Below are 26,494 nucleotides of genomic sequence, written 5' to 3'. Positions count from 1 at the left end.
AATTGCTCTTGACAGCCCAGAGCAGCCCCTTGAATTTGGGGCTTTTTAGCTCCCTGGCTATGCAACAGTACTAGCTGCATCTGCAGGTGATGGCGGAGAGAGCGGGAGTAAACAGGTGCCATCCTTGGAGGGCTAGACCGGCAGAGGGCTCACTGTGCAGCTTTGGTTAGGAAGCAGGTCTCCTATCCCCCAGCATGCAGCCAGTCAGCTCAGGGCATTGCAGTGGGTGGGTACAGAGTTTTCCGTTCTCACTACTCACAGAGAATTCACCGTAAGGGAAGAATCACTGAGCCATCCTGAGAGGAGGGGAGGGCCTGGAGCTTTCCTGTGGGCGCTGTGTAGGTGCTGGTTTGTCAGCACAGAGCTGGTCAGCCTGGCCAGGCCCGGCAAGTGCACATGACAGGCCTTCGAGATTTTCTTTCTCTTTTTCTGTCCTTCCCTGTCTTCCTTCTTCCCTCCTTTCCTTCCTGTTTTCCTTCAAGCAATTCGAATTATTTGCCAAACTACAAAAAGTGAGAGATTTCATGCCAAAGGTGGTGGGGGGTGGGGTGGAGAGAGTTCTCTGGCTTTCCTAGAAATATCCGATTTGGCATCACTTGCTCATGATGTTTGTAGGGCAATTAGTGGTCAAAGCTAAGCAGTGGCCTTTGGCTTTAGATGGGACCTGTGCCGTCCTCTGACTCAGCCTTCCCGCGCCTGTGATTGCCTGGCTCCAGGTGACACTTTGAGGGTGCCCTGCCTGCAGAAGTGGGGTGTGCTGTGTTCTAGCCATGTCCTCGATGCCTCATCATTGCCGTCGTCAAAGCCCTTTGTTGTTGGCTTTTAAGAAACCCCAACTTGGTAGTTGTTTCTAAATTTTATTTAAGGTATACAAATTCCATGTACTTCATATATACAGATTCAGGAACACAGTGATACTTCCCACCCTACCCTCCCTCCTGCCCGCACTCCCACCCTTCTACCTCCTCCCTCTTCTATTCTTATTCTTATTTTTTTTACAAAGATCTATTTTTAGTTAACTTTATACTCCTAAGATTAACCCTACACTAGTTATAGAGTTCAACAAATAATATAAAGGGAAATAAAACACTATTCCTCAACAGTTCTTGCTGTCTGTTTTACAGATGATAGCAATGAGGCCCACAGAGGGCAGATTCTCTGTCACGCAGCAGCATCGACAGCCTTTTGGAAGGTAAGGGATGCAATGCGAGAGAAGTGCCCACCAGGCAGTGCAGGGCCTGCCGCACAGTGTGGGAAGAATGCTGATGTTCCCTGGGGATCTCATTTGTTACTCACCCTTTGATGATTCACTGTGAGGAATCCCTGTGTCTTTCTGTCCTCCACTCAGTAGTGAAAGAGTTCACAATCACGGATTCTACCTGCGAGTATGCAGGACAATCACAGGGTCCTGACCATAGCTGTGGTTCTGATTGCATAGGCGTGGGGTCAGACGAGGAGCAAAGACTTTTGGGAGATCCGGTGATTCGCATGGCTCCTCCAGGTTGATGTTCCCTTTCTGTTTCTCAAGGTCTCTTCCCAATCTGATATCTGCTTCTCTCTGAAAACGGAGGATGTCCCCAAGGCCTGAGTAGTAGGGGCTGCAAGTTTCCCCTCCCGAGGTGTGCTGGAATCTTGGGTGAATGGAAAGCAGCCAGCAGTGCCTGTAAGTGGCAACTCTTCTTTCTGTGGACCAGCCCCTCTGAGCAGAAGCTGCACAAGTAGGGGGAACTGTGCAGCCATTGCAAACCTTCAGGGCTCTTCACTTTCACTGTCACTAAGCAAGATACACCACTGCCTCCCTATGTGATAAATCTTTTAGCTATTCACTATGTCACAAAAGCAAAATTTCCAATTTCCCATAATTTACTTCACTTGTTTTTATTTTTGATATCTTGGCTAGTAGTAATATATTTGCATGACAATTAGTCTGCTTTGAAGAAAACACTTGGGTGATTTTTCTGGAAATTTATGGCTGTCCAGTAAATAGAATGTTTAAAATGAAAGCCTCAAAGCAAATACATGGTATATGCACAGTATATAGATAAACCTCATTTGGTTTCACATCTTCTGGCTTTCAGTATAACATGAAAATAGTGAAATAGTTAATTGCATTTCATCATTCAACAATGTCAATTAAGGCCATCACTGCAGTCCATTTTTTGGAGAAAAAAATGCTCTTCCCTTTGAGGGGCCTAGAGTTCATGCGAATGAGTCAGGGAAAACCACATGACGAGTTTGCAATGGAAATGTCGCTTCTCTGTTATAATTACAGCCTTCACTCACAGTGCTGACACTCACGGCCAAGGACCACAGCAAATAGCCCCAATTGGTAAATGACATGTTTGGTGAAAATTTCCCAAACAAAGGCTTTCCTTAGTGACCTGACTTCTTTACACCCCTCACTCTCTCAGGGAAACAACTGACCAGATAAAAATCTGGGGAAAAAAACAACCACCAAAGGCTGGTTTTGTTTCTAGAGGCCTATCGGGGATCAGTTATCCTAAAAGTCCACAGCAGCTGACATAGCTATGCCTGCCCCACTTGTTATGAACACGCAGGACCTATGTGCCTCCTGAGTGCAAGATCTGGGGCCCTTGGGCCCAGGCTGGTCTCCAGAGTGGAGCTTAGGGAATGAGATTTGTGTGTGTTCTGTTGGGAGTACAAGGAGCATTATGATTTGAATAATGGTTTAGGTGTCCTCTAAAGACTCATGTCTGTGGGACTTGGACCACAAAGCCTTATGTTAATGTTTCAAGGACCGAGGGTGGAAATTTGATGTATGGTGATATCGAGGGGGTGCACCAGGTGAGAGGTCTTTAGGTCATTAGGGGCATGCCCTTGGAAGGCGGATCTCTTGAGTAGGTTGGTTTTATAAGCTGAATTTAGCCCAGCCCTTCACTCCCTGGTTTGCCATGTGATTGTTCCTCCATGCGTGTTAGGCCATTGCCAGTCTCCATCAGATGCCAGACGAGTGAGGACCTTTGATGTCGGGCTGAAAACCTCCAAACTGTAAGTCAGAGCAAGCCTTCTTCTTCCTTCATAGCTGCTGTCGATGTTCTAGCTGGTTACAAACAGCTGACGTGTTGAGAGGTGGGGAAGAGGATAGGTTGGAAGAAGTCTAAAAAATCATTTTTTTCTTCTTTCCCTACCACAGCCAAGAGATAATGATCTGGTCCTTGTCTACTTTTAAATGAAAACCACCTTCCACAGGCTCCCTAATAGGAATTGAGAGAGGATTTTTGAGGTCAGTTTGAGAGCAATGACTTCAGTTATAAACTTGAGCTCCATATAGGCCAAAATCCTAGGTTTCATTGAGACAGGGAAGTACAAGAGTGTGAAAGTTTGTATCTTTCTTAATGAGTCCTTGTACTTTGTTAAAGATCATAGTAATAGAAATAAAATAATACAAACAATAACGTTGCTGCTGTTGTTAGTGCCCAAAGTTACTAGTAGGTTGAATGGAAAGAGTCATGGCACATGAAAGCAACCTTGTTTTATTTTCCCCAGTCTTTTTAAACTCACTTGGCTCTAGGGAGGTCTTCCTTTGTGTGAGAGCCTAGAAAGGCTTACAGGCTTTTCTGATCACTTGCAAGCTCTTAAATCAGTTTAAGTCATACACCGGATCAGTTCAATAATTAACAGCATCTGGTTCTGGATCAAACAAAAAGGAAAAAAAAAATCAAGTCTTAGCAAGGGTCTAGAGCAACCAGAACTATTATTACTGTTGGTGGAATTGCAAATATTACAGTGCTTTAACCCAGTTTTTCATGAACTTTTTGAAATATATAAATATATGTGATTTTCTATGACCCCATCAACTCAATTTCCAGGTTAATCTATTTATCTGAAACGAATACATAGATTTACCACATGCCATATGTTAAAATATTCAAACCACATCATATGTACTACTCCTAAACTACAGACTACTCAACTCAAACTCTTGCATCAACAGAATGGCTAAATAAGGTTAGGTATAGCCAATCAAGTGAATCCTACACAGAGAAAGCATAGTCTGTAAGTGCAAGCAAAAATGTGGATGACTCCATCAACATGATGTTGAGAGAAAGAAGTCAAAGTTAAGTGTATGTAATTAAAAATTCCACTTGTATAAAATACAAAACCAGGCGAAATCAGTCTATGCTTCTGGTAATTGCCTATAATAGTTGCTTAGTCACTATGATAGTTTCCTTGTGGTAGAACAGGGCGGGAGGTGACCAGAAGAGAGCCTGAGGGGCATTAGGGTTGCTGGAATTTTCTGTTTCTTGATCATTGTGGACACAGTGGCAGGTGTGGTCTGTGAACACTCTTTGAGCTGTGCACTTATGATGTGTCCTTTTCTATGTGTGTATTGTAGTTCAGTAATACACAAAAAGATTTGTAGTCCTATGCAATAATCAAAGTTTTCAGTTTCATTTAAAGTTGAGACTTCTCTAGGAAGACCTCTTCAGGTGGGGATTTGCCATTTGGGAAGGAAGTGTGTGTGGCTCCCTCACTTACTGTTTGTGACACTTACTCTTTGGAAAGAGCGAGGAGGAAGGGGATGAAAGGAGAATGAGGAAGCCCTTAGTCGACTGGTAGGCAGCTGGTAGAGTGAGTGTGGCTGATGCTCCTCTGAGGTCGCTACCCCACCAGGTGCTGTGAATTTTGGCTGCTCAGGGCTCAGTGATGCCCCTTCAGGAAGAATTTGCATTTGGCCAAATGGAAGCCCTTTATCACTGGTGATGACCTTTGCCTCTCCTCCAACTCCCTCCCCCAGTACTTCATCCCTTTCCCCGATGTGGCCAGCACTAGCCAGTAACAAACCAACACTGAGGTAAAAGCCTGGCTCTCCCTTTCCAGGACTGATGGAGCTCACTGTGGGAGCAGTGAGCAGCTAGCATCTAACAGAGACCACATCCTTATTTTGCTTCCCCTGCCTCGCCTCCCTCTAACCCCATCCTGCTTAACTCTGCTTCCCCTGAGAGAGCACTCGCTCATTAAACCACTTTACAAGAATCCCTATTTCAGGCTCTGCTCCAAGGGAGCCTAACCAAAGACAGCTGTCTTTGAGCTTGTCAAGCCTGGGAAAGATTTAAGGCTGATGCTGCTAACTCCTGATTTATTTGTAGGGCTTCTCTGCTAGCTGGTGGTCTTTTACCTGCACACCCCATGCTCTCTCTTCTAATGGTCACCTACTCCCTGGTTAGTTCCTGGAAGTCTTTGCTGACCACCCCATACCTGCTCCCTTACTGGCCTACTTCAATTCCCTGTAAATACTCCAGGTGCTTCACCTTGTCAAACTCTAGGGGTACAAGGTTCTGAATGCTGTCACCGTCCTGTACTTGGCCAGGCCTCACATTTTAAAGGCTGTCAGCTGAGAGAAAGGTAGTAGTCCACATTACTTCCCTAACTACAGGGGGACCTATAACAAATCCTCTATGTCGCACCATTGGTGCTTCTCTAAAGAGAATAGAGGGGAGGCATAGATGCCCACTCCCCCGACCCTCTCTGAGGAAGGCTGTGACGAATTCATCTTCTCCAGAGGCAGGGTCATGGGGATGTGAAATTGTTAGAGGGTGGCTTTTATGATAATTTTATATCCTGTATTATTAAATCTCAATACCACAATTAAAACCTCCAATTGAACCACCTGTTACAGTACCATATTTGAAGAGTGCTTTAGAGAAGCACGTCTTGCATATATTATTACACGATGTGGCAGCCCCTAGCTTGTCCTGGTATTTTACCTCTGTAGTTTTCTTGTGGGGCCCATTGGAGACTTTGAATTCTCCCCTTGGCCTATGGGTGAAAGAAAATCTGGAAGTTACTTCCTACTTCAAGAGGATCCCTGAAGACATGAGAACCCAGGTGCTGCCTTGACCATCTGGGACACTGGCTCATGTTGCCACACTGTACCATTCATTGGAATGATTAGGCGTCAAGTTCCTGAGCCTGGCTCTCTCTCAAGATGCCGGGTAACTTACTGGGGAGTGACAAAGTGGGAAGAGTCCTGCTGATTCTGTCTTCCACTTCTAGTCCAATGCTTCTGTCCTTAGTTTCTTGCACTTAAAGAAGCAGTTGTACCATGCCACCCCAAGGTCCTGTTCAGCTCTAATATTCTGATTTTAGTTGTTTTGAACTAAATTCAACTGATGTATTTAGAAGAAATAGTTGGCATCGGGACACAGTCTCAGTCTTACTGTCTGGTATTTGTTGTGATGATGTGATGATTTGCGATGGGGGAAAGAGATTTGGGCAAATGCTAACCTGGGTGACAGGGCTGTGAGGCTTCTTTTAAATATCTCAGAATAATCTTAGAAACAAAAGTTAAGCAACAATGTAGGTTAGGGAAGCTGGGCCCCTTTACAAATAGCAACCCTGTGGGCTCATATAAACAGGTCTGATGCAGCTCCTATTTTAATTGAGTCACCCACTTGGCAACTGAACAACAACAGTAAACTGTTGCTGGCTTCTGTCTCTGTCAAAAAAAATTACTCTCAAAGACTTGCAAGTTTTTCTTTATTAATAAACCTGATAAATATAGTTCAGTAACAATGTGGTCCACGTTGGATTTATAGTCAGTGTTGTAATCTTACCACAAAGGGACAGAGTGAAATAGCCCTATTCCTCATTTTTGTGTTGTTTAAAGAAAACCCAAGAAAATCGGAGGTGCTTGGTGTCCTGACTCAGTCTCCCAGGCCTGGGTGGCTGCCCCTCTATGACTCTGCCACCATTTTAGACCCTCCTCCCTTTGACTCCTTTTTGGAGCTGCCTGGGGCCTTTGCTCATGTGTGCAACCTTTTCAGAGGCCTGTTGACAGGTTTGAAAATAAAGCAGGCAATGTAAAGAACAACACTCAAGTCATAGATACATGAAAATCAACCGGTTTGGCTCTACAGCCTGGGGATTAGCAAGGATCAGCTGTTCAGCCAGACTGCTCTGGGGAGGCAGACCTCCTCCTGGTTGAGGCTGACGTGGTTGGGCATGCTCTGCCTAAGCCATCCGGCCACCGCTCTGAGCCATCTCTGTCCATTCTTAGATACTCTTGAGCCATCTCAGAATGCCAGGGCTCACTGGCCACCAGATCACCCAGGTAGACCTACCAGTTGTCAAAGATATGGTACATGGAGAGAGCCCGTTCTCAAAACCTGGTCTACTGTTTCCTCACAGTGAAAAGCGGGACTTCTGCTGGGAGCACAGCCCTGGGGCTGGAAGGCAAAATGAGAGGAGCAGGGAGAAGACCCATTGGGGCAAACAACACCCAGAGAATGTACTGCTTTTGTGCAGGGTCAGCTTGTCTATGACTAGATACTGGGAGGAAGAGAAGGACTATCCTCTGAAAGCAGTAAGGGTTCTGGGGTGAACAAGCTGAGGATACTCAAACCCTAGAGGTAGAGCAATACATCTCCCTTTCTTCCTATTTTCCTACTTCTCCCTACTCGTTATTCACTAATTGCTCTGCCTCCAAAAGTCAATGATGGATATTTCTATTTATTTCTGCAAATATGTCAAAAATTTTCTGGAAAAAATAAAATAAATCATTTACAGCCTTGGGTACCACTATATATTATCCAAAAGAACCCAAATGATGACAGAACAATGAGAATAACTTGTAGTGATGTATCACTTAACTACAGTACTCATGGAAGTCTTTATTTTTTAAAGATTTATTTATTTGAAAGAGTTATAGAGAGAAGTAGAGGAACGAGAGAGAGAGAGAGAGAGAGAGAGAGAGAGAGAGAAAGGAAGAAAGGAAGGAAGAAAGAAAGGAAGAAAGAAAGAAACAGGAGAGAGAGATAGGTCAGTCTTGGCTGCAAAGGCTGGAACTGAGCCAATCCAAAACCAGGAACCAGGAGCTTCTTCCAGGTCTCCCACATGGGTGCAATGGCCCAAGCACTTGGACCATACTCCGCTGCTTTCCTAGGCACATTAGCAGGGAGCTGGATTGGAAGTGGAGCAGCTGGGACTCAAATCAGTGCCCATATGGGATGTTGGTGCTGCAGGCCAGGGCTTTAACCCACTGTGCCACAGCACTGGCCCCAGGAGTCTTATTTTAAAAATGTGCTTTTTCATTAGCTTGTGTCTCATAGCCCACCTGTGACCTGGCATCCTGGACCCTCATCCTTAGCCCCATGTAGAGCTTGCTCTGTACCTGTCCAACATGGCTATCGGGTCTTTTCCAGTCTGACCAAGCTGCCTTCAAGGATAGAAACCAGGATTGCAGAGGTTACATAAATGAGCATGGAATCTCTAGACTTCTCAGTAGGTAGAAGTTTTCTCAATGTGTTTCTCTCTATAACTAAACTGGGTAATCACATCGCTGTCATGAAACCACAAGGTTCATCAAAGAGTCTGGTGATCTAGAAGAACTGATGAAACCGGAGTAGGATGGAAATAAGAATGAAAAGTGATTCCCCTGGAGAAGAGAAGGCTGAGAAATTGAGTGATTACAACAGAAGTTTCTGTCCTTAAAGAGCCTACAAACTACGTGGAATTATTGAATGTATGCTGATGAAAATCTAGAAAACCACAATTGGATGCAAAGGCTGACTCTAAGAGGAAACTTGAGGGCCTGCCTTTTCTCCCATAATATAATCTCTTATTCAGTTGAACTAGACCTGACAGATATTCCTTTATTGTCCTCTGCATTCCTCTTTTCTCAAATGTTCTCTTTTCCAGGAATGAACTTTCAATAATATTTTTTACAGTCAGTATTTTCTGTTCCTTCCTTCCTTCCTTCCTTCCTTCCTTCCTTCCTTCCTTCCTTCCTTCCTTCCTTCCTTCCTTCCAGAAACAGAGGAAGAGGAGGGAGATCCCATCTACTGGTTTATTCCCCCAAGTACCCACAACATTGGTGACTGGGCTAGGACTTGAACCAGGAGTTTGGAACTCAATCCAAGTCTCCCACATGGGCAGCAGGAACCTAATTCCTTGATCCATCAGCACTGCCTCCAAGGGTCTGCATTGGTGGTATGCTGATGTCAGGAGCTTGAGCTAGGAATTGAGTCTAGGCTCTCTAATGTGGGTTGCAGGCGTCTTAACTGCTACTCCAACAGTCTATGTTTCTTTAACATTGACGTTGTGACAAGTACTGAAAGTTTGCGTGTTGCATCAACTATTTGATTCATCCTCATAACCACATTATGAGGTAGTTGTTACCATTAGCTTCTTCTTAACAGCTGTGGAAACTAAGGCATAGAGGCTTAAGCAACTTGCCTGAGCTTACCATGGTAATAAGAGACAGAGCTAGGGTTCTTCTTAGGCAGTTTATTCCTAGATACTGTGTCCTTGACTCCTGAATGTGCTAGCAAAGAGAATGCCACTGTCCTGAGACGGTGTTCAGGACCAGCTCTGTGAGATGTTTTTTTTCTCCCAGAATCCCCAGGATAAAGCCCTCCCTTGTTGGTGGCCCCAGAGTCCAGGCTGGTACCAACATGGTGTTCCATGCTGGCCTGCGTCAGACTACTTGTTTTCCCACATGTGCTCTTTACGAAGGCTTGACACTGCCCTATTATGTAGTCTACGTATGCCATAGTCAGTGCCCAACAAATGTCTTTTGATTTTACTAGTCTATTAAAAAGTCAAAATTTTTAAAAAAGTGATACTTTACTATTAAGCTTCTGCTGCATATATAACTTATTTTATCCATATATCACTTATTTTCATTTTTCAATGAGGAACCAGACTCAGGAAGATTAATGACTTGCTCAAAATCATAGAGGCTGAGAGACGGTGTAAAAATCCAGCCGCCAATTTGTCAGATTCCACAGCTTATCTTCCACCCAACCTTTACTTCCAAGTTCTGGGAGAGGGAGAAGAGAAGGCCGTGCCAGTGCTGGATGAGACCAGCTTGGGAATACTTCTTGGAAGTGAGCTTCCTGTGAACAGGGCTTCCTGAGACCCGTGATTCTGTCTTTCATGAGTCACATGAAAATATGGGAAACCAAGTATTCACTGGGAGAATCATGCCAGCCCCAGAAAAGCCAACTGAGCCCAATAGCCCCAAAGTAAGTCTAGTTGCAGTGTTGGAAAATTGCAATTTAGCTGTTCCCCTTGCCCTTAAAGTTGATATCAAATACATAAAACATCACCTGTAATCATGAGCATTTGTGGCACTTTGCACCATTAAAGCTATGTTCTGCTATTCCTGGGAAACATATTTTTAGTTTAAGCTGGGGTGTAATGAGATCTCTAAAAATAACACCATGAAAGGTGAGGCTAAGTGTAGGGGCTGAGTTCACCCTAGTGCTGAGGCAATAAAACATTATTCATGGTCCATTTAAAGCTCTTCAGCCCTGGGCCAACTTTTTTGCTTGAACAGAAGTTTGGTTCATCCTGTTTGGACCTAACTCACTTTCCATCGAAATGGTGGTGGTCTGAGGGAGAGGAACACAGAATACGGATTTATAGCTGCCAAAGAACAGGGTCATTTCTCTCTTAGGGGCTCTGGTTACACTTGGGTGAGAGGGTTAAATATGGAGTGTTGAGACCACCCGACAGCCTGGGCAGCTCACTGCCCTCCAGCAGGACGGCGCTTCTCAGAATCATGCTTCCCCAAGCTTTGGCAGCCTCTTTGGCTACAGCAATAATAAATGATCTCCCACTTGGCAGTAGGAGGCTGTGGACATGCCTGTAACCTCAGACACAGAATATGGTACTCAATAGCATGTAGAAATTATGATACCAAGCTCATAACAGATGTGAGAAACTTCAAGATTTTAATAATTCAGGGCTTTGGAAGGGATATAGTTTTCCTGGATGGAAAAGCACCATATTAAGTGTACCACCCACAGTTCTTTAAACTGTCTTTTCACACACGCGCACACACACGCTCACACTATACAAAACACATTCGTGTGTGCATCTGTTGCCAGGGTTCCTGCTCCCTTATTTAAGGTAGACCTGACATCAGCAGCAGATGGCCATTATCAAGTTTCTTATCTCATCGTTGTCATCCAGTGCCATAATTTCTTGTGTCCTTGGGGCTGTGCTAATGAGTGTGAAGTTACAGGCTGGGTTCTGTTGAGCCAGTTGACTTCACTCTCTTTCATGGTCATAAATGTTGTTTGCTTGCTTATTTATCTATTTATACTTAACTCCTACCAAATATAGATCTTGGATGAGACTATATACCGTGCTGTAGTTACTAGTTCACAAACACCTTGCTTTGATTTTAAACATGGTTCATTAGGTTCCAGTCCACTACAGGAAAATGTACCTGTGGCCCAGTCTTTACGGTTGATGCTAGCAGGATTATGGTAGGGAGGATAGCACTGGAACACTAACCAAGCCCCAATTCTGTATATGCCATTTCAGGCCAAAGCAGTGCTAAGAATGGATTCTGTGACCTCTAACATATACAGGGGCAAATGACTACACTTAATGTGCCTTATCCAGAGGCAAGCAAGAGCCACTTAAAATTTTTGGTGTAACTTGAATAAACTGAAGAAATTGTTTTTGCTACACTCAGTTCCTTAAATGGTGCTTCCTGGGGCTGAGGTGGCCAACCACGTGAGTATTTGTAAATGTGTAATGCTTTCCTTTCTCTGTCATCGCTGTGCAGAAATAAGCCATCTCCCCTTCTCTTCCTAGTCAGAGAAGTGGGTGCCTGGTCATTGAATTTTTAACTTTAAAGACAACAGAGAATTTTTAGATTTCCAGGTCCAACTCTGCCATTTTTTATAGCTGCCATCACAGCCCAGGCTGGAGAGAAGTTAACTTATTCAACATCACCTGGCATTTAGTTTAGCAGGGAGCTGGAGTTAGGATCTAGAGTGAGGAATGAAACCCAGGTACTTCAATATGGGGTGCAGGTTTGTATACTGCTAGGTTAAACACCCCCCCCTCACACTGAGGTTTTAGTTTTCTAATCTGAATCTGAAAGGACAAGGAAAACACAGGGGTGTGGTGCATTAGGTAAGAGGAAGCATCAGAGGCAGCAGCAAGGACATCTGTCATCTCAGGGTTGAGAGACTTGAGCTGGTAAATAAAAATGTGCTCTTCAAGGTTGAACCTAAGTCGAGCCAACTCCCCTGTGCACATCTTTTCACTTTGCCACACTGAGAACTGGCTTTAAAACCAGGCGGAAGGAAGAAGCTGGCATAGAGTGGAAGACTTTTGAGCTCATGAACATGCTAGCTCCTGTTTGACCAGGAAGAGGGTATGCATTTTGACAGGTACATTTCACAGAAGGAAACAGGGCTCAGAGAGAGGAAGCCACTTGTACAAGATCACACAGCTTGTGAGAGGCAGGTTCATAGTCTAGTTTCTCAGGTGAGGTATAAAAAAGCATTAGGAAATGTCATTTGACATCTTACTAGGTTGGGGAAATATTTGTGAACTTCCCAGTTCATATAGTTAATATTTTTTTCCCTAAAATGTGTGTGTGTGTGTGTGTGTGTATGTGTAGTTGTTTCTCAAAGGAGTTAATATATGGCTAAGTTTTGCTTCTCTGATTAAAAAGAATTCTTTATTAGAATGGGCATTTGGCCTAGTGGTTAAGACACTGGTCCGGACACCTATAATCCACATCAGTGTGCCTGGGGTTGACATCCAACTCCAGCTATTGATGCCAGTTTCCTGCTAATGCGGACCCTGGGAGGCAGTGATGATTGCTCAAGTAATTGTGTTCCTGAGGCCGGCGCCTGCAGTGCCAGCACACTGGGTTCTAGTCCCGGTCGGGGCGCTGGATTCTGTCCCGGTTGCCCCTCTTCCAGTCCAGCTCTCTGCTGTGGCCTGGGAGTGCAGTGGAGGATGGCCCAGGTCCTTGGGCCCTGCACCCACATGGGAGACCAGGAGGAAGCACCTGGCTCCTGGCCATTTGAGGGGGTGAACCAACGGAAGGAAGACCTTTCTCTCTGTCTCTCTGTCTCTCTCACTGTCTAACTCTGCCTGTAAAAAATTGTGTTCCTGATAGGTAAGCAGCAGACTTGGACTGAGTTCTGGTCTCCCAGCTTTAGTCCTACCTAGTGTGGCTCTTGGACAGTGAACCAGTGAATGAGAGCTCTCTCTCTTTTTCTGTCTCTTCCTCTGAAATACAATAAATTTTAAAAATTAAAAAAGATTCTTTATAAATTAATGCTTAATGATTCCAACAATTGTTTTATTTTACTCAAAGTTGAATTTCAATGATTCATCCTTATTAGTAATGGTAGAGATCTTGGGTTTGAATTTAATCCCTGTTAGCACATGACAGCCAAAATGTGTCATCTCTCCATACCCCAACTAAATGGAAACTGGCACAGATTAAACATGAATGCGAGTACCACCCTCAGTTCTCCAGTTGGTGGACTTTATTCTCCCTCTATAGCCCCTGGCACAGTTAAGCTGTGTTTATTGGTAGGCTGCAGTGTAGCTTGGAAAGCCTTTGTCAGCTACACACATTTTAAATACATTTTGGGCAATGTACAGACACAGCCAAATGAGAGCTTGGAGACAGCTGGCAGAAGTATGCAGGAGATGCCCACCCGTTAGGAGTGGGATTGTTTTGACTACCACAGAAGTGTGTATCTGCTCCTAGAGCTGAAAGGGACGTTAAAGTTTCAACTAATCATTCCTTGACTTTGGAGAAAGCCATGCTAGAGTCAACCTAGGCAAAAATCAATCCTGGTGTTTTAGGTCCCAGGGCAGCAAATATTTTCCATAAAACACAGAATAGTAAATATTTTAAGCTTTGTGAGTCATAAGGTCTTTGTCACAACTATGCAACTCTATCCTTACAATGCAAAAGCAGCCACAGACAATATGTAAATGAATGGGCATGACTGTGTTTCAACAAAACTTTACTTATAGAAACAGGTGGCTGTGTATTACCCACAGGCAGCAGTTTCCTGATCCCTGCTTTAAATCGCCTTTATGGTGGGGCATTGTTTACTGTCTCTTGGCTGAAATACAGTCTCCATGTATCCTCTAAGGAGATGGAGAACATCTGTTTGGGGGCATTTTTGTGTTGGAAGTACTGACTCTGCCAAGATGAAAACCATGACAGACCAGCACAAATGTCTACTGGAATGAGGGTGTGCATTTGTGTCCTGGCTTCACCACTTACTTACTGTATGATCTTAAGCAAGGTACTAAGCCATTCTCTGCTTAGAATTCTCATCTGCAAAATGCTTCTACTCATGGTACTGAACTTGTGGTGTTTTTTGAGGACTAAATGAGACAGTACTTTGTAAAATACTAACCCACAGCTTCAATAAATGTAAGATGGAAGGAAAAGGGTGGGGATGGCAGAGAGAACTGAAAAAGTAAAAGTCTCCTGACATTGAAAAATGCAATGATTTGAGGACAAATGAACTTGGAGATTTTAGGAAAGAGAACAAAGATAGACTTATGTGTTGGGTTGAATGATAACCTTTCTTTCACACTGCTTTTCACTTCCCTTCATGGTGTTTTCATTATTTTTCTAACTAGAATGTAAACTTCTGGAGGGAGGAGTCATGTCTGTGTTGTTCACCTGTGTGTCTCCAGTACTTGGAATAGTTCCTGGGACATAGCAGGTATTCAATAAATAATTGAATGAACAAGTGAATGGAGAAGTGTTTTTTTTTTTTTTTTCTTCAGAGTACCCAACATCAAGAAGAATCCAATGTAGTGAAGAAAGAGCCTGCTTCTAGCCAGCCAGCATTATCTGAATGAATGAATGAGGGCAGGCATTTAACTTGGGGGTTGAGTCACTGGCTAAGACCCCTGAATCTCATATATGTATGCCTTAGTCCAGCTCCTGGCTCCAGCTCCTGACTCCAGCTTCCTGCTAAAGCAGACCCTGAGAATCAGCAGTGCTTCCTGCTACGCACGTGAGAGATCTCGATTGAGTTCCTGCCTCTTGGCTTCAGTCTGGCCTGGCCCCAGCTATTGTGAACATGTAGAGAATGAACCAGTGGCTAGGAGCTCTGTTTCTCTGCCTCATAAATAAATAAATGAAAATAAAAAAAGAGCAAAGAATGAATTGATGCTGGCGATCACCCTCATGTTAGACATCAATGCCAGGGATGTCTGACACTGCTGCATTGAGATTTAACCCCAATACCTCACTTATTTACTCAGTCCATTCTCTCAGATGCATATCAGGGTTAAAAAGTAGATGCTTTCAAAAACAAGTGGTGGATTTTCAAAGAGCAAATTGATGGTCTCCTTTTGAAATGTATATATTTACCTAAAGGGTGGGTTGTGTGGGGAGCAACTCGGACTAGACTGTTACTGGAATTAAGACTTATTCTATACATCTGCTCTCCCACAATATGGTGCTGGGAGAGGAGTAAACAGTTTCTACACAGCTGCCTCTCGCCAATTTGATTGAGTGAGCTGCAGGAGCTGATCTTGCTCCTGATTGGAGGAGAGCAGCGTGCTCGGCGTGTGGGTAGCAGAGTTGGGATTGGTGGAAGAGGACTATAAAGGAGGAGAGAGACAACATGCACCAGGAACATCTATCTGAAGGAACATCTGAGCAGCCCCCGAGAGAGCTGGCCGGCGGTGTGCCGCTCCCCCGCGGAAGTTGGGAAAGTGGCAGGGGGAACCGCCCTTCCACGGAGGTGGAAGGGTCGGTAGCCAACCCGGGAAGAACCAGCAGCAAACCCGGGAAGGGCCAAGCAGACAAAAGAACAGCGCAGGGTCCTGTGTCGTTCCTCCACGAAGAGGGGGAGCAACAGGTTGGATGAAGAAACAGCACTCTCTTTTCAGGATAGCTAATGTCTTGCCTGATTTTGTGCATTTGTTTGTCTCCTTCTGAAGGAGAATAATCCACAGGGAATGATTTGATTCATCTGATGTGGCCATGGCCCTGCTTCTACCAGCAGTGTATAGAGGCTTGAAGTGCTCCCTACTCTACCTCCTTTTCTTTGTTCTTTCTTCTTCCCTCTCCACAGCCCATTTTTAATTCATATTTATTGACTGGATGACTAAATACCTATCATAGTTTCAGATATACATCTCTCTTTCATTGAAAAAAGAACAGATGTTATAAATGAGGCAATTGCCTCCCATGTATAAAACCACCCATCCAGTCTCAGACACTCAGGGACCGAAGGAATGCCAGCTGTGAGCAAGGGGACTCATAGTGTGGTCAATCTGAAAAGGCTTTCCCTGCAAATAGATTCATGCCAGATCGGGCGAGGATGGCTTAGACATCACTTAGTGGAAGGAGAAGGTAAATGGAGAAAGATCAGAAGTTAGATAAAAGGCAGGTACCAAAGTGCACACAGTGCACATTCAGGACAGAGATAAGAGTAATATTTAAAACATTTTTATGGAGCAGGTACTTTGTATGTCAGAACTATCCCAGGGATTTCAACTAAATTAAGACAGGTGGGTGTCTGGCCTAGCAGTTAGAACACCAGTTAAGAAACTCATATCCCATATCAAAGTATCTGGTTCCATACCTGGCTGTAGCTCCAAACTCTAACTTTCTATTAATGAAGATTCTGGAAGGCAGTTGTAATGGCTCAAGGGATTGGCTTCCTGCAACCCAGGTGGGAGACCTGGATTGAATTCCCAGTTTCCGGCTTCAGTTCCAGCCCAAATAATAACTACATGTTCCTGTAGTGAAGTGATGAATGGGAGTTGTCTTTCTTTGTTTCAAATAAGCGGATTAAAAATAAAATAAATTCAGAGACTTGATCCCTGTCCTCGAACTGCTGAAACTGTAATGTAAGCGGTTAGTAGATAATCTCCAGCCAAACTTCATGTTCAGACTGCTCACTTGAGTTGCTTAAAGGCCTTTCTCTATTTTGACACCTCAGCAGCCAGCTGCTTCTTTGGTGTAAATAACTGATAGCAAGGGAAGGGTTGAAAGGGTTAACTAGTCCCAACAGCTCCTTAAGTTGACAAATGACAGTGGGAGGGTATTTTGGTTTTAGTTTGTGGATGTGGTTTCCATAAAGGCTTCCTTCATACCACGCCCAGAATGTGGCCTCAGCTGCATCCTAACAGCTAATGAAAGAAGCACTTGGTGAGCCCTCAGGCCTGTCAAACCATTTGCAGCCCCACTCACAGCCAGGCTGTCTCCCAACAACCCACCGTGTGGGTCGTCTGTTCAGATTTTGGAACCCCTGGGTGTGTCTAGATACATTTTTAAGAGACCTGACCCAGAAAAAGAACAAAAACCCAACATGTAGAGTTCAAGTGTTAATCCAGAGAGGTCAACTTTGTTACCCATACGTTCTTACTTTAAATGGACATAGATCTTTTTCTTTCCATTAGACTTAGATTTTTCAGAAGTCTATCACTTTGAAAGTAATGACACAGAAAGTAAAAAGAATTTTGATTTTTTTTTGGCCAATTCATGGTTGGTGGGGTGGCGCAAAATAACTTTTGTTAAGGTCGTACTCCTCCCTTCCAGTACTTTTTAATGCAATGCATATTTTCCAATTTATATTTCATTAAAGAAAAGAAAAATAACTCAATTTCTACACAGGAAAACAGTCAGAAGAGGTATACCTTGGTCATGTTGACAGCCCTATAAAGAGGCAACACTAAGCTTTGGAGCCTATATTCTCTTTAGAAGATACGATCTTTCCCCACTAATCCACCCTGCTTTTCGTCTATTTTATTGGATTATCTTAGAAAAGAAATTGCTTTTTTTTTTTTTTGACAGGCAGAGTGGACAGTGAGAGAGAGAGTCAGAGAGAAAGGTCTTCCTTTGCCGTTGGTTCACCCTCCAATGGCAGCCGCGGATGGCGCACCGCGCTGATCCAATGGCAGGAGCCAGGTACTTATCCTGGTCTCCCATGGGGTGCAGGGCCCAAGGACTTGGGCCATCCTCCACTGCACTCCCGGGCCACAGCAGAGAGCTGGCCTGGAAGAGGGGCAACCGGGACAGAATCCGGCGCCCCGACCGGGACTAGAACCCGGTGTGCCGACGCCGCAAGGTGGAGGATTAGCCTAGTGAGCCGTGGCGCCGGCCATATTGCTTTTATTTTATATTGTACATCACAGGTTTATTTTTTTTCAGGTTAGTTTTACAAACACTTAAGGTAATTTACATTGTATACAAACTTTTCCAGATGACAATAAAACAGGAAATACTTCCCATCTTATTTTATTACTCTGAAACTAGACAAAAATTGTACAAAAAATGTTCAATGTATATTATGGACATAAATGTAGAAATTATTGACAAAATATTTTAGCCAACAATGTATAAAATGGTAATGCTACAAATAGTATATTATAATCATAATTATTTCAATGAAAGAAAGTTTACTCAGATATTAAAAATGTATGATTATTTTACTAGATGAAGAAAATGCATTCAATGAAATTAAACACCCATGCATAAAAACAAATTCTTAGGAACTAAAAATACAAAGAAAACTATATTACTTCATTCAGCTTAGCCATCAAAATCTTCAGCAGAAAGCATATTTAATATTAAATATTCAATATTAAAATCAGAAAAAAGGATACTTATAGAACAAAATGGTCATTAATTGAGGATAATATTTTTTCTACACAAAAATTCCTTATTCTAAGCACAAATTGCTAGAATAAAATTTGAGTTCAGTATTTTAAAAATTAATTTCTATATGCCAGCAATAAATATTTACAAAATGCATTTTTAAGAAGATACCATTCACATTGAAGAACAAATAACCAAGAATAGCCAAAACGCTCCTGAAAGGAACATGTTGAGGAAACATGCACTGTGTGTTACTTGTGGTCTTGCTAATCAAGACAGTGTACCAGCAGTAGAGGGAGAAAACAGATCACCAGGCTATATGAAAGACCTGGGGAATCCACCCCTGCACATACAACACTTGGTAGAAGACAGAGTCTGAACATGGGAGACCATGCTGCTGAGAAGGCTGATTATGTTTGAAAAATAAAATTGGAGGGGCTGGCACTGTGGCATAGCAGGTAAAGTTGCCGCCTGCAGTGCCGGCATCCCATATGGGCACCAGTTCGAGCCCTGGCTGCTCCACTTCTGATACAGCTCTCTGCTATGGCCTGGGAAAGCAGTGGAAGATGGCCCATGTCCTAGGCCCCTGCACCCACATGGGAGATCCGGAAGAAGCTCCAGACTCCTGGCTTTGGATTGGCTCAGCTCTGACCATTGTGGCCATTTGGAGAGTGAACCAGCGGATGAAGGCCTCTCTCTCTGTCTCTCTCTTTCTGCCTCTGCCTCTCTGTAACTCTGCCTTTCAAATAAATAAAATCTTTAAAAAAATAGAATTTGGAACTGATATGATTCCCTACATAAAAATAATTTCTAGATGGACTAAAGATTTAAGTGGAAGATGAAGAATCTTGAATATTTAGAGGGACATTTTGTCTGATGTATTAAAAGATTCAGAATATGGAAGGAGACAATTAAATCAGACAAAATTATAAAGCATAAATTAAAATTTTGAAAAATCTATACTAAAACTTAAAGTTCCCAGCAAAACACACTATTAATAAAATAAAACAAAATGATCCAAAATTATGATGAGGAAAGTTTTTGTAGCATAATGTTGACAAAATGTTGGTATCAAATGTACATAAAAAGTTTCTGCAAGTCAACTAGAAAAAGAAAAAAACATGTCAGTGTACTGGTAAAAAGTATGACTAGATTGTTCACAAACAAAGGGACAGAATGTAGGTTAAACCTAGGACACAGTACTCTCCCTCATTGGCAATAAAATAAATACAAATTAAAACTACAGTTAAGTATCCCTTTTGACTCCCCAGCAAGATGTGAAGTGCCTAGGAGAATATCAAATGTCGATCAGTATGTAAAACACTGGGGGAATTTAGTGTACTCTGATAGGTGTGAACTGCTTTGCTAGCAAGTTCTCAAGACAGTACTAGGAATAGTTGAAGGTGCCCATCCTTCAAGGCACAGAAATTTCCTTTTATGCACATGCAGTCATGCTTAGCATAATGAATTTTAATCAAAACAGATCGAATATATTATGGTGGTCTCATAAGACTATAAAGAAGCTGAAATATTTTATATCACCTAGTGACATCATAGCCATCTCAATGTCATAGTGCAATGCATTACTCAATGTTTGTGCTGATGTTGATGTAAAAAAAAAAATCTACATTGCTGGTAGTATAAAAGTGTAGCACCTGTAATTGTGTACAGTGTGAATAGATAGCAATTCTTAATGATAATAAGTGATTGTTACTTATTTGTATATTTACTATACTTTTATCATTAGTTTATTAAAAAATTTATTAGAGAGGGAGAGATCAATCAATATTCCAAATACTAGTTCACTCCCCAAATGCCCGCAACAGCTGGGGCTGGGCCAATCTGAACCCAGAAGCAAAGAGCTCAATCTGGGTTTCCCACATGGGTGATAGGGTCTCAAATATTTGAGCCATCATTACTGCTTCCCAGGGTGTGCATTAGCAGGAGGCTATATCAGAAGCAGAGCTATGGGATTAGAACTCAGGCACTCTGATATGGAATGCAGGCATCCTAAGCAGCATCTTAACCACTGCTTTAAACACTCACCACATATCATTATTTTAGAATGCACTCCTTCTACTTATATATAAAAAAGCTTACTGTAAGAAGGCATGCTGCAGTACTGTCATTGCTGCCACCTCATACCCCTTGTGTTTGTGTAAACACTCTGTGATATTCTCACAATGCCTAACAATGTGTTTGTAGAATGTATCCCCATCATCAAGTGATGCCTGACTGCACCCTGCAGAAACTGTTGCCTTCATGCACATGTAGGAGAATGCTCAAATAGCATTGTCATCCTAGTAAAAAATACAAAAATGTTTCAGTGCCCATCAACAGGAAGACTGTATGAGTTGTCTGACAGTAAACCTCCTTATCCGAGGTTTCACTTTTCTGTATATACCAACTGTTTGGGGTGTGTGTGTATGTTTACTATATCTTATATCTAATCAATATTTTGTAGATGCAAGAAATAGTCTTAAAATTTATAAAATATTCATAAAATTTATAAAAGGACATTCATATCATTATTGTAAATCAGTGTTAGTTGCACTGGTAATAAATATATTGAAATAAAAGAAAACCATAGGAATAAAAATTCATGTTCATGACATTAAAACTGTCTAATACCATTTGTGATATAAATATCTCACTTATAAAGTCACTATCCTAGGGAATGGTGTCAGGAAGTATAATTGGCCCTAGAAACTGATGTGACCAGTGTAGCCAATTTAGCCATGTTCCAAAAGCTGTGGTGCTGGTGGTAGCTAAAGATGGGAACAATGTTTTATCTACATGTCCATCTCCAAAATGAGAGCAGCAAATTCCAGTGCCCATAGGGAACAGACAAATAACACTGAGGAGTTGGGGGTGGGGTGGTAAGGCTCTGGGAAACCTACTAGCTTGTGCCCTCTCTGTACATTGAGGCAGAGCTGTTCATCTCAAGCTAGGCGTGGCTCTTTGGCAATTCAAACCTGGTACTGATAGGATAATTTTTTTTTCCAGAAAAGTTGAGAACTCAGATTTTATTGGAAACCCCCTGATGTGTATATCTTGGCAAATAATTCAAATATTTAAAACTAAACAATGTAGAGCTGCCAAGCTAGGTCTTCAAAATGCCAAAGTCTATGGACCTTTATTTCATGGTCTTGCTGTAGAATCCAGAATGGCATCTTGCGCTCTATGGTGAACACCTGCTACAGCTATGCTAAGGTAATTATTGATGGCTTAATCTTTATGCCAATAGCACATGGCTGCAAATTCTTTTTCTGTTCTTCCCAATGGGAAGCAAGGTCTGTGTTCTCTCTCTTGTCCTATGTAATATCTGATTGCTTAAGAGATACAGTGGAGATGTGCTGCTATAAGAGAATGGAAGCTTCAATTTCCTTCTTTTGGGAATACTTGTTCTGTGGAAAGCCAGCCATGCAAAAATTCTGACTTCCCTGAGTCCACCATCCTGGAAAGGCTATGTGGAGGTTCTCTATTAGGCATTCCCAGCTGTGGTCACTCTTCCAGGCTTCCCTGGCAAGATGCCAGACATATGAATGAAGCTACCTTAGACTCTGCATACCAATCCATTTGCCAACAATGTGCTCCCATGCATAATTCCTCTATGCCATGAAGAACAAAAGCATTATCCATCTGAGTCTGGCATGAATTCCTGACTCATGAAATGTGAGAAACAATTAAACGTTGGTTGTATTAAACCACTGAATTTTGAAGTAGTTCATTATGCACTAATAGATAACTACTCTCAACTTCTTCATTTAGCTTCTAATTGATCTAACAGTGAATCATTGTCTACTGAAAAATTTCATTATGGTTTGCTTTGAAGAAGGAAGCAGATTCTTAAAAATAAATTTCACCTGCATTATCTCCAGGAAAGAGGCCTTGACAAATGTATAAGAAGAAAGCAGTTGCCAAAGGGCATTATGTCTGAGGCTAAGTTGGGAAACCAGAGTCCATACCTTTTGTAGGATGGCTATATTTATCATTTGGCCATGAACAACATGTCTAAGGATCTGTGGGGCTAATTAATTTTCTTTTTAAAGATTTATTGATTTATTTGACAGGCAGAGTGACAGAGAAGGAAAGGGTTCGGGAAATGGGGAGGGAGAAGGAAAGAGAGAAAAAGAGAGGGGCAGGTATCTTCCACACATGGTTTCACTCCCCAAATGGCCATGAATGCCAGCCAGGTCTGGGGCCAGGCCAAAACCAGGAGCCAGGAACTCCATTTAGGTCTCTCACATGGGTGATAGGGTCCCAAGGATTTGGGATCTTCTGCTGCCTTCCCAGGCACATTAACAAGAAGCTAGACTGGAAGTGGAGTAGCTGTGAGTTGAACTGGCACTCTGAAATTGGATGTCAGTGTCACAAGTGATGGCTTTATCTAAAGTATTTTGATATAAAGTATTTAGACATATGCATGGTCTGTGGGAAATCTAGATTTTTGTGAGTAAACCTAAAGTCAATATATAACCTGACTGTCATCCATGAAGAATGTGGACACATACTGTCAACAGAGCTAATAATAATGTACTGGGGGGGATCACAGGTTAGGGAAGGCTCTGGTCCCTCTTAAAAGGGCCAGCTGCTTCATACAAATGTAAGAGACCTTTCCCAAGAAAAAGCCTGAAAGGTGAGGAAATGGAAGAAAACTCCTTTACAGAAAAATGGGATGCCCAAGATAGAGATCAAAAGAAATCTTACTTGCATGAAGATGTGCAGATCTCTGTGAGAAAGGCAATAGTTGCCATTTTTAAGGTTGCCAATATTGAAGGGCCCAGAAAAGTGAGGTTGCTACTTTATTTGTGGCTTGAGTATTGGCGTAAATGAAGGTGAGAAAACTGGGCTGTGTCATCTAATACTGCTCTAGCTGGATAGGCTGGGCGTCCTTCTAGAAAGTGAGGCAGCTGCCTCCTGGACTCAGAGGGGTAAAAGCTGATTAGAGGTAGAAGGGTTTTCTGTAGGTGTGGAGCTGCCACCTGCCTTGTCCCTCACATTAATCCTCTGGGAACACTTTCCAAGTTTGAACTGTAGGGAACAGAGATTATGAGTGTAAAAGAATATATTTTTAAATATAATACAGACTACATGAAACAGAATTTCACAGCCTCTTTGTCATGGAGCCTTGGAAAAAATATTATACCATGGGAGAAAGGAGTCTCTGACCAAAAACAATACCGATTGTATCAGCTGTAGCTGGAACAGCCATGATCTGTCATTACCTACATCATCAGGGACAGCAGAAACTACAGAATAGGGCTGCCTGCAGGCAAGCACAGATGGTGCTGATCGTGCAGGAAGAGCCCAAGATCATGGTAGATGCTCTATTTTCTGTAGTCAGTTCCGTGGACATTGATGGTCTTCTATGTGAAAGGTACTGTCTATAGTACTTAAGACTTGAGAGAGTAAGAAATACCCTAACCCTCAAGAGGCTGTTAGTCTAGTTTAAGGAAAATTTGCACAATTAATTTTGATGTTGTTGGTAAGTGTCACAAGAAAGACACATATGAGAAGTTATGAAGACACACAGGAGAAACAGATAAACCAGCTTGCTGCTTGGGTTAGGAGGAGATGGAAGAGGGAATGATGGGATTGAGTTTTGAAGACGTTAGTAGGAGGTTCTGGCTAAGCTATAGACTCACTAAGTGTGTTTTTGGCAGAGGACACAGTATTAGCAAAGTTATTGAAGTGTGAAATAGCACTGCATGGGAAATGGAATACAAACTGTTTTTGTAGAGTGTAAAGTTCAAGGTGAATAGAAGAAGAGTAGCAAGAGCCATTGCCTGCAAGTCTGGGAGAGGCTCCCCTCCTGGGGCCCATGGAAGCTGCAGGTGGAGCAGTGACATGATGGATTTTTATTTTAGTTAGAACATTCTGATGACAGTGTGCACAATCGATTTGTGGGGGCAGAGGAGGCAAGACCAGAAGAGGGGGACAGATAGAAAGCTATTTCCATTGTCCCAGCAAGTTTTAAAAACTCACGCATGGACAAGTTACTGTGGAAGGAAAGACAAGATTAACAACATAATCAAAAGGGAAAATTGGCCAGTCTGTGACTGATTTGTTTTATGGAGGAAGGGGCAGTTTAGAGGGATTCACTTGGGCAACTGCGTGGATTATGATGCCATTCACTGCGTTTGAGGATACAGGAGGAGGGGCCGTCAAGGGGAAGCATGGTGAGGCATAGGTGTTTTAAGCATTTATTAGACAGATAGACAGACATAACCTTCCATCCATGGGATCACTTCCCAAATGCCTGAAATAGCCAAGGCTGGGCCAGGCTGAGGCCAGGAGCTGGGAACTCCACTTGGGTCTGCCGGGAGGATGGTAGGGACCTAAGTACTTGAGTTATCACCTATTGCCTCCAAGGGTCTGTATTATTAGGAAGTTGGACTTGGGAATGGAGACAAAAGTTCAACCTAGGTACCTTGATGTTGGACGCTGGCATCCCAATCAGTTTCTTAACCACTAGATTAAACTCCCATCCTGAGGTGTAGTTTTGAGATATCAGCAATTACAGTGGTAGGAGCTCAGAAACCATAAAAAAAAAAAATGATACTATGTTACATGTTATTTTTAACCCTAGTCCGCTTTATCCCTTTAGGAAAGGTCTGGGAAAGCAAGGAATATATAATGTTATAATACATTTTAAAATTAAGATAGTGGACCTCTCTTTTAGGAACTTAGCCATCTCCCAATCTCATGTACTGGAAACACACTGTTAAGTTATGTGTCATATCTACCAGAGGATATGGAACATTATTCATTGACAATAAATGCATTTTCTTCCTTTTCCAAATCTAAAAAAATTTTTGGCAGCCAATTCCATAAGATCTAAGTATTAGAACTCACAAGGTTTGAAATTGTAAGGTGCTTGTATTAATGGGGACTGTCACAAAATTCCCTACTATCTTCATTCAGAGTCTCTGTTTACCCTTTTTAAGCTATTGTAGGAAAAAAATCATAAATCTAAAAGCAAAAGAGGCAAACACATTACTGACAGTGAGAAGTAACAACTCATAGAGAGGGTACAGTTTAAATCTAGAAAAAATAGTCGAGCAATGGGAATTACAATAAAGGGACTAATAGCTAGTGGCAACAATAAACCCTGAACATGAGAAATAGTGAAATGGATTTCATGTTCTCGGTTAAGACAGTGTACACATACATGTTTTAGACAGATTTCCATCGAAGACTGAGGGACTGGGCACACCAATCGTGGTAATGTAATCCCATCTACGTGCAGCTGCCCCATTCAACTGCCTGAGAGGGGAACAGGTTGCCAGAAAAAAAAATATAGGATAAGCAGTTGAATTTGAATTTCAGGTTAAGAAATAATTTGTTTACATGAGAGTATGTCTCAAATATTGCACCTCATATTTTCACCTGCTAGGTCTTGCAACCTTCATAGGGGGCAGCCTAATGTAGGTATGTTTTGATGGACACAGTCTTTCCTCTTCCCTCATCAGAAAACAAAACAAAATCAAGCAGTCAAACAAAAAACCGACTGGACCAGGGTAGCATGTTATAAAAAATGACCTGTCGGGGCCGGCAGAGTGTCAGTGAAGATTAAGCCTCTGCTTGCAGAGCCGGCATCCCATTTGGATGCCAGTTTGAGTCCTGGCTGCTCCACTTCCAATCCAGCTTTCAGCTAATGTGCCTGGGAAATCAGTAGAAGATGGCCCAAGTGCTTGGGCCTCTGCACCCACGTGGGAGACCCTGAAGAAGCTCCTGGCTCCGGGCTTTGGCCTGGCCCAGCTCAGGCTGTTGCAGCCATCTGGGAGTGAACCACTGGATAGAGGAACTCCCTCTTTCTTGCTCTATCCATATCTTTCTCTTCTTCTTTGTCTGTATCTCTGCCTTTAAAAAAGACAGAAAAAAATGAGCTGGCATGAAAAAAATATATATCAGCTTCAGCAGTGAATGGTGATTTGCCAGTTGAATTGTTCTCTGTCATTCATTCCCTGGAATTTGACTTGGAAATCAAAGGGATGTAGGAAGCATCCAGTGATGAAACTAAACACACACATGTACACACAACACAGCACAAACACAGAGACACACAGACACACATACACATAACCACAGCATGGCTAAGATGGGCTCTCAGTT

At 42.6% G+C, this 26,494-nt stretch overlaps 1 long non-coding RNA gene across 2 annotated transcripts in view; it reads left to right on the top strand.

Moving 5' to 3' along the window:
• Nucleotides 1-2,534: 2,534 nt before the first annotated feature.
• Nucleotides 2,535-26,494, top strand: part of LOC149122543 (uncharacterized) — a 47,383-nt gene continuing 23,423 nt past the window's right edge. Inside the window, exons 1-2 of one of the 2 annotated variants that reach the window (XR_016219670.1) lie at nt 2,535-3,009; nt 14,545-14,879. This is a non-coding gene — a long non-coding RNA (uncharacterized LOC149122543). Of the gene's footprint in view, nt 3,010-14,544; nt 14,880-26,494 lie in introns of those variants that run through there. The other variant, XR_016219671.1, reaches the window with a different exon arrangement.

This window comes from Oryctolagus cuniculus, chromosome 13, assembly GCF_051225735.1.
Source record: "Oryctolagus cuniculus isolate XC-2025 breed Fujian yellow rabbit chromosome 13, ASM5122573v1, whole genome shotgun sequence".
Lineage (NCBI taxonomy): Eukaryota > Metazoa > Chordata > Mammalia > Lagomorpha > Leporidae > Oryctolagus > Oryctolagus cuniculus.
The sequence above is the reverse complement of the archived record's forward strand: the minus strand, read 5'-3'. Positions and strand labels throughout refer to the sequence as shown.